The sequence below is a fragment of the Pyxicephalus adspersus genome, chromosome 11 (assembly GCF_032062135.1).
Source record: "Pyxicephalus adspersus chromosome 11, UCB_Pads_2.0, whole genome shotgun sequence".
Lineage (NCBI taxonomy): Eukaryota > Metazoa > Chordata > Amphibia > Anura > Pyxicephalidae > Pyxicephalus > Pyxicephalus adspersus.
Genome location: NC_092868.1, coordinates 25,100,763 through 25,109,362, shown reverse-complemented (window position 1 = coordinate 25,109,362; position 8,600 = coordinate 25,100,763). Strand labels below are relative to the sequence as shown.

The 8,600-nt window shown below is 39.5% G+C and overlaps 1 protein-coding gene across 1 annotated transcript in view; it reads left to right on the top strand.

The window, feature by feature from the left end:
- Window positions 1–796: 796 nt before the first annotated feature.
- Window positions 797–8,600, top strand: part of PRRG2 (proline rich and Gla domain 2) — a 28,756-nt gene continuing 20,952 nt past the window's right edge. The window contains exon 1 of the mRNA XM_072426216.1: window positions 797–1,188. The gene's annotated coding sequence lies outside the window, so the exon portion shown is untranslated. The remainder of the gene's footprint in view (window positions 1,189–8,600) is intronic.

The following is an 8,600-nucleotide window of genomic DNA, read 5'->3' as shown; positions in this document are numbered from 1 at the left end:
CATTCCAACCTGGCTAATTAGGATGGCTAAAGATTCCGGACTCTGAAAACGACCAGGTGAAGATTTCAGTGCAAGAATTCAGGGAGGTGCCTTTTTTAACACACCAAAAAAAGGGGTTTGTACTTTTTTTTATCAGTGCAGCACTTGGTGCATAGAGATACATTGTGGTGTGCTGCTATAGGGATACCGTTCAGAATAAATAACATTGCAGCATATCTACATGCACAATGTGCAAATCTGACCCAAATAATTCCACCAATTCAAATATTTTGAAACTAAGGTGGAAATGTGAACATAAGTAGGCTGAACAAAAAAATATTAGTACGCTGAACCATAAAAAAAATCATCCAGCACGCAATGCATATAGTCAGCTCCAAAAAAAAACAGTGGTTTCTTTTGCATACATTTGCAACATCATGTGATGTTACATCCATGAAGTGACGAACGCAACTATTTGAGTTTCAAGCAGTTATTTAGGGTACAGTCCTTCCCATGTGCACCCGTCTGTTGCTGTGAATAAATTGAACAGACTTGGCACTTTCTGGGTACATTTTCCCCAGCTTATCTGCAGAGTTTATATTGGCTGTATTATGTCAGACACTTAGCTCTGTAGCCTGAGCAGTGGGAGAGTCATTCAGGAATGTGAGCATTCCATCATGCACCTGCCTCTGGCCCTTTATACAGCTTATACCTGTTTCACAGCTAGCCATGTGACCTCAGTAACACTCCTCCTCCTCTTTCAGCTACCTGAGCTGGACCTCTGATCAGTAGAGGCAGAGCTGGTAAAAAGGAAAGGAGGGGGAGGCGGGTGAGCTTACAGGAAAAGGAGGAACATATTGTGATTCAGCAGTGGGAAATAGACCCCCTGTTCCTGAAGGGAAAACAATTCTCAATGCAGCAAGGCATCTGTGATTTAATTTTCTTTTTTACCTTTGCTTGGTAATCCCTTCCTCCTAACATGTTTTATGACTGCACTTTAGAATCAAGTGATTGCTTTAAAATAGCCTTGCTGGTTCCATCTTGACCTGGACATTGACTTGTGCTGGTGAAACACTATTGATTTTCATTCTTTCTTGTGCAAGCCGGAGCATTTTGAAGGTTTATTTTGTGGACAACTAGCAGAATTCCAGCTGTTTTGTTTTTTCACAATTCCATAGGGTGGATTCTTTATCATAAACCCCTACAGTGGTAAGTGCAATCAGATTTGTTAAGCCAGATGGTAGTTTGTGTTCTGTAATACTGCATGTTTAGCTGCTTTAAATATTTTAAATTGTAAATTGACATATTTGTATCCCTTGAGCACAAAACTTCCCACCCTCTGTAATCATGTGGGACTTTTATGCAGGAATTGTCACAAGCAAAGTTTTTTGTTTTTTAGTCTCCTTGTGAATACAAATTGGAAAAAGCAATGTCTAACTTTATGGACATAGGGCTTTTTATATTTCTGTGCGCTGCCCCCAAATATTGGGGTTAGCCAACCATTGGACAGCAGCGCAGGTGGCAGTGTATTGGTGTATGCGCACAGCCACTGTATGTGTTGAATAAGCCTTAAGGTCAAATAAAATATAAAAGGAACAGCAAGTGCATGTTGCACACAATAAATTCCATGCATATTTACTACAAATATCCACTTATATGAAAAGCAAATTCCTGTTTACTTATTTCATCTGCACCTGGTTGAATCACTGAAGTGTATATAATTTGTGTGAAGATTGTCAACTCCCTTGGTAAATCTTTATCAAAGCTTCTGAATATCCCAATACACATTCACTATTGTCAAACCATTTGTTTCATTCTTTGCTGCAGTAGACTGAGCTTCAGATAGCAGTATTGGCCAGGTGTCATTGGAGCACTCAGGTGTGCAAGGGTCCAAACGTGTCAGTATTGGTCAGGTGGCATTGGAGCTCTCAGGCGTGCAAGGGTCCAAACATGTAACAAAGCTCAAAATTTTATGTGTCATGTACTTTCTTTCCTATGGTTAGTAGTTGGTAACGTTGGTTTGCTTTTTTCCTGAAATACTAAAGCAGTTTCCTCAGGTCCTATGGCTTTATTTTACATGATTTGATAAATCAAAAATGGCAATAATGAGCATTTTATTCTTGTAACCTATCAGAAAGCGGCTTTCATTATATATGGTGCAGTTTCCAAAAGCTGGTTGCTATTGGTTATATCTTTACGTTGTGGTTTAAACTCGAATAAAATAAAAAAACAAGTGGTAATAACCCGGGGTCTTAGCAATAGGGGTGCAAAAAGCACTGAATCCGCAACCTGTGATGCTAAAGTAGTTCACATTTCAATGAAGGGGATGTGCACTTTGGCTTTTCACTTTGGTTGCTTAAGCCTTCTTGTAGACTATGGACTTCCACAAAAGGCAAAAAGCTGACCTGATTTTCAAAAGCTATTATTTGTGTTTTTTTTTTTGGTATAAAAATAGAGCAAAAGTAAAGCCATCACCAACACTACACCAATTCCATATTTTATTTAGTCCACTTAAGGTAAACTTGCTTTGTTGCATGTATTGTAAGGAACGGCACAATTTGTCAGTGTGCTGAATACATTAATCTAGCACGTAATTGTGGTTTGTTTGTTCTGGTTAGGCGCTGTAAGCCAGATACCAGTACTTTCACTTTTTCTTTAATCCCCAAACCCCATCGACCTGTTATTATAACCTTTTAAACCTCTTTGCCACTGTTTTGTAGTTGTGACAGCAGAAGTTATGTATGACTGTGCTGGGCTGATGTGGATTATCCTACTTCAGCACGGGAGTGGAGAACTTCATAAATGAAAACTAGTTTGGCCTGAAGACAGGGTGTGACCACATTAGCACCATTTTTATTTTTCACTTGTTACACTAATCTGCTTTCTTCTATACAGTGGTGTATGATTATTTCTTTATATACTTTCTGTAGTTGCCAGCATTTTACAATATTCCATTACATTCTTAAAACCGGTTTATATCTTATCAAACTATTCAGACTTGTGTTAAAAAATGTATTTCTTTTACAGAATTTTGTTACATAGCACTCTGGTACACAAAACAGTATGGATCTAGCCTCCTACATTTTTAATGTAGAGCCAACAACCAGGTTGAAATGATAATATTTTTTATTTTGTTCTCCTAAAGTTTTGTGCATTTAGGAAAAAAAAATGTCAATGTATTTTTTCAGGCAACTTGCAAACACATCCACATATCTGGATCTTCCTTACTAACAACCTCCTGTAATCTCTGAACAACAGAACTTGGACTGGGAGCAGTAGAATGATCATTCCAATTATCAAGACTCTCTTTGACCAGTACTGTTGGTCTTACATTTTGTTCTACTTGAGCAGTGAGTGACACTACATAAGCATTCTTTGGTTCTTTATTGTCCAGTCACAAGCCTGGGTTGTACCAAGGATCAGGCTGTATTTGATAAATATAAGGCTAGAAGTCGCAAGATGTAGTTGTGTCTCTCAGGGGAGCCTAAAGTTAGGTACTTCCAATAATTATAGTTAAAAAACTAACGATTACATCCTATCAACGATTATGAGCGATTATATTTGAACGGTCGTATTGTGCACAATTCTGTACACGCTGTAACGATACGATCGTTCAAATATAATCCACCAATAGTGTACACACGCTAGATACAATCGTTTGAACGATGCAGGGAGTGACATGTAAAGGAGAAAATGTATTGCAGAAACATGCACGATCACTGAACGACTGTACACACGATAGATAGTGAACGATCGTCGGCCAATCAGATCGGCTGTGGTGGTCATTCATTTCCAACGACAATCCTGGTTCGTCGGCGTCGTTGGTCACCTTTATTGTAAGCGATTTTTTGCCGATTGGTTGTTCATTTCCAACGATAATTTATGAAAATGTGTACGCAGTTTAGATCACAAAATGGAATGTATCAAATTGCACATGCTTTGCTAGTTATAGTACATGTATATCAAATATTTATTAAGCTATTTTATACCACATAACCTTGTTTCCCTTATACTTCTGCCCTCTTTCTTCATTATTGAAGAACAGGACTGGGATTAATTTCCTTGGATTCTCTTCTAGGGAAATTGGCCTCTTTCCCAGGGTATTTTGAAGAGGGGTGGGCAAAACATATGTATGCTTTAAAACCTGCAGGTAGAGCCCTGAAAACTATTTTTTGTCATATTCCTGTGGGCAACTATGTATTTATTGCAGCTAGTATACAACATGGCTTTCCTAAAATACAATCTATAATTATTCAATGTTAACTTTAAAAAGAAGAACATTAGTAGTTACTAAAATGTTAGTTTTAATATATGTATAATTTAATATGTATTATACCTGGCCATGGGTTCAGTTTTCCACCTAGGCATATCCATTGAGCTTCATTATTCTCTGCTTTGCCACTAACAGCAGGCTGGTTTGGCTTGTTAAATGTGCTCTGTCATGAACGATTATGGAGGTCTCCTTCAGTCACTGACTGTTAAAAAGGTAGCCATAGATGATCTATTTTGGCACTTTATTGAATTTAAATTGAAGCTTCTTTGAGCCGCAGTATTTTCTGAATAATATCTTACTAAGTTAATCTGCTTATATTTGTTGTCTCTCCATATCAGCATGCTAATAAAATAAAAAAAAATAAAAAAAATGTAAGTGTTTGATCGAATAGCTTATTGTAGTCCTACTGACATAATTACTGGGCATCTGTGCTTCCTTGTGCCATGCAGGTAGATCTTAGTTGCTATGAGGAGCTGACGGGTTGATGTCTGCAGCTTTTTGTAAAATGTGTAGTGTCCTACCTTAATTCTCCTCTTAAAAGTCCTCAGCCCTGATGAAATAGGTTGGTCGACTCTTAGAAGTTGTGCAAATATCAAAATAATTTGTTAGGTGGATGCAAGTCTAGGAGAGTGGGAGTTCAAGGCAGGCTGTGTTCACATGCAGGCCACAGTAGGGAACACCCATATGTGATGCTGATCATCCCTATTTTAAAAAACTGAAATCCAATAAGGGGGTGAGCCAGTGTCAGTAAGGCTGGAATGAAAGGGCTCAATTATACTGTTGTCTTAGCAGGGAAATTAAGCAGGCTGCTTCTGATTTGCTGTTGCTGCTGAGGGCACCATTTACAAAATGTCAATACATGGGCAGTCTACTCATAGCTACTGGGGGCTGTTGCTTAGACGATAAACAATATTATGAGTGAGTGTGAGCACAGCTGAACTGCTGGGCATTACAGTACAAATTCAAATTACCAGGCTGCCTTAACTTGCACTAAGGTGCACTAACACATTATGTGGATAGAACCTGTACTGAAAGAAATATGAGGGGGTGCTGAGAAGTTCCTGGCTCTGCCCAGAAAGAAGAGAGCCAGAGTTCTGAAATAACACATTTATTCAACATATTCCCCCGGGACTGATGCACTTGGTACATCGTAGTTGCCACTTTTTTAGACCGTTCAAATAAAAGTATTTTGGTTGGGCCGCAAACCAGCTCTCAGCAGCATCTTTGACATCAGAAATGTCCTCAAAACGTTGCTCCTTTAAGTGTTTTTTTTTTTCAAATTCGGGAACAGATAATAGTCCAAAGGGGCCAGGTCAGGTGGGTAGGGGGTATGGTGGACCAATTGGAAACCCAGGGTGTTCAATTTGGCAGCTACAAAGTTTGACGTGTGCGCAGGTGCATTGTCATGCAAAAAACGAATCCCTTTGGTCAACTTTCCACAGCGTTTCATCTTAATTGCCTCCTTCAGCTGGTCCAGGAGGTTAGAATTATACTGTCTAGTGAGACTAGAGCCCCGAGGTAGGTAGTCCACCAACAGAATACTGTCTTTGTCCCAGAAAACAGACCTCATTACGTTTTTGGCCAATTTCAGAATTTTTTCGGTTGTGGGGACCTGCTGTGGGGCCATTCCTTTGACTGTTCCTTGGTTTCAGGATCATAGATGTGGAGCCAGGTTTCATCCTTACTCACTAACCGAGCCAAAAAGTCCTGTGCAGCTTCAAAATGGGCTTTGGATGCTACAACTCGTTCCTTCTTCTGATCACTGTTGAAACATTTCGGCACCCACTTCGCTGAAAGCTTGCGCATATCTAGGATAGTGGTGATAACAAATCCAACACGCTCCCGTGAGATGTCAAGTATCTGGGCTATCTTTTTCGCAGATATTCGCCGGTCCTCAATATTCAGCTTATGGACAGCATCGCAGGTTGTCTGGTCAGTTGAGGTTGGGGGGCGCCCACTCCGGGGCTCATCTTCAACGGTAAAATGCCCAGTCTTGAAACAAGATATCCAGGTTTTGACAGTGCTGTAGGAAGGACACTTCTCCCCCAGTGTTTGTGATATCTCAGTGTGAATGTCCTTTACTGACTTTCCCTGGAGAAACAAAAACTTCATGACGGCCCGTAACTCCAACCACGTGAAACTTGTGCCTTTGCCATCACAGCTTCTCACTAAAAGAAAAAACTGTTTTAAGAATCACAAAGACCGGATATTTGCACAGTTACATACTAAGAAATTAGGCTGTCATATGCCCACACACTCATTTTTTTTTTATTTCATCTGCAAGGGGGCAAAGCCAGGAACTTCTCGGCACCCCCCGTATGTAGGCTTGTAATTCTGACCTATGCTTCTAAAAAAACTAGTAATCTCTCAGAGGTTCCAGTGGCTTTAAAACAGAACTAAACCCATCAATACTCATACTGTTTTGGTGCAGCTATCTTCTCTCTTTTTTTTATGCCTATATCCTGAACTTCAGCCATAATTGGCCGGGATGACATAACTTATGTGGGTTCAGTCCTGGCAAATGGAAGGGAAGCCAGAATTGCCAGGTAAACGTGATCACAAATTTGACAGCTGGACAGTGATCAGGCAGGTAAGAATAGTTATTGCAGAAGGGACATCACCAGCTCCTTTCTGCAAAAGCTACGTGTCTGAATTGTGATTTTTGCAAAGTGGGACCATTTTAACATTTTTTAGACCATATACTGAAAAAACAGGTACTTTAAGATCTGGAACAAGAAAGCAGAAGTACTGACTTTTATTCTGAATTGACTGGGTTACATACTTGCACTGGGTAAGCTTTTGAACCATTAGACAAGCATGGTTCCCAAGCAAACAGCATTTCAAGGAAGGTAAGCCCGGAGATGTTTTTCAGGATACTTACCACCATGTTAAGAATTCATCTGTTAAACTGGTATAGGATTTAGATATTATTATCTAGTATTTATGTAGTGTTGACATATTACACAGAGCTTTACAAAGTCCATTGTCATGTCACTAACCTGTCCCTCATAGGGGCTCACAATCTAATGTGTCTACCATAGTTATATGTCATTAACACGGTCTAGGGTCAATTACTGAGAGAAGGTAGTTATCCTAACTGCATGTTTTTTGGGATGTGGAAGGAAACCCAGGCAAACACAGAACGTACAAACTCCTTGCAGATAGTGTCCTGGCTGTGTGTGTAGAGTTTTCCTGAAGTGTAGACAAATGAGAGAACCCTAAATGTAGCCTTATTTGTTATCCTCTAGTTTAGGTATTTTATATTGGTTGGAAGCATTTTACTGTGTACAAACGCTCTGTTTTTTAGAACGTGCCCTTGGTATTTTGCAGGGTGACTAAGTGTCTGGTATCTGACATGAGAGAGGAATGCAGCTTTGCCAACAGAGGCAGCTTTTGAGATAATTCCTAGCATAGTTGTAGACAGAAGGTTAGAGTTGGAAAATGTATTGAATAGGTTATTTTCCTAGCATAACCTTCCCATAACTGCCCTAAAACAATGATAGTGTTAAAAACCACCTCTGTACAAATTCAGGTGAAATGACCCAAAACCGAAATTAAATTTGTTGTATTGTAAAATCCATTTATTAAAATAATAAACCAATGTACAGGCTGCTAAAGTTGTTAAATGCTTTGTCTGTTCCATGACCACTATTACCACATTACTCCCTATTGGACATTCCCTAGCACAATAAACAAACTAAAAAATTTAGGGGAAGCTTATCACTGGCATTAAACGTGTAATCTGCTAATTTCTTTTACCATTTTGACATTTTTATTACACAGTATTTATATAGGGCCGGCATATTACACGGCACTTTACAAAGTTCGTAGCTGTGTCACTAGCTGTCCCTCAAAGGGGCTCACAATCTAAGAGCCCTGTGTTTTAAATCAAAAGTAAGCCCTGGTTACCCGTCTGTGATAGCTTTTTTTTTTTTTTTACATTAGAACATGGATAGGTAGCCTAAAACATGCAAACCAGCATGGGCATACATTTTATACTTGCTTCTGTAAGATTGATCTGTATATTGTTGCAAACGTGCAGTCACAGATTTCTTCATTGGAGAAATGGAGAAGCCTTTGATAAGCTTTTTCTATTTACAAATATAACAACGTTTAAATCTGCTGTAATTGAGAGTTCACTAGGCTCTCTAGGTTCACTAGAATACACAGTCTGGCCTGCCCTTAGTTCCCCCACTTTCATAATGTTTCAGATGCTTGATCCCACTGACACTCAGGTGCCGACACTTCTCATAGTACAAATCTTGGTCCCTTCTGAAGTCGTAAAAAAGCCTACCTACCACCTTTCCCCTGCTAGTGGGACCACAAGCTGCAGCAGGTACGAATGTAA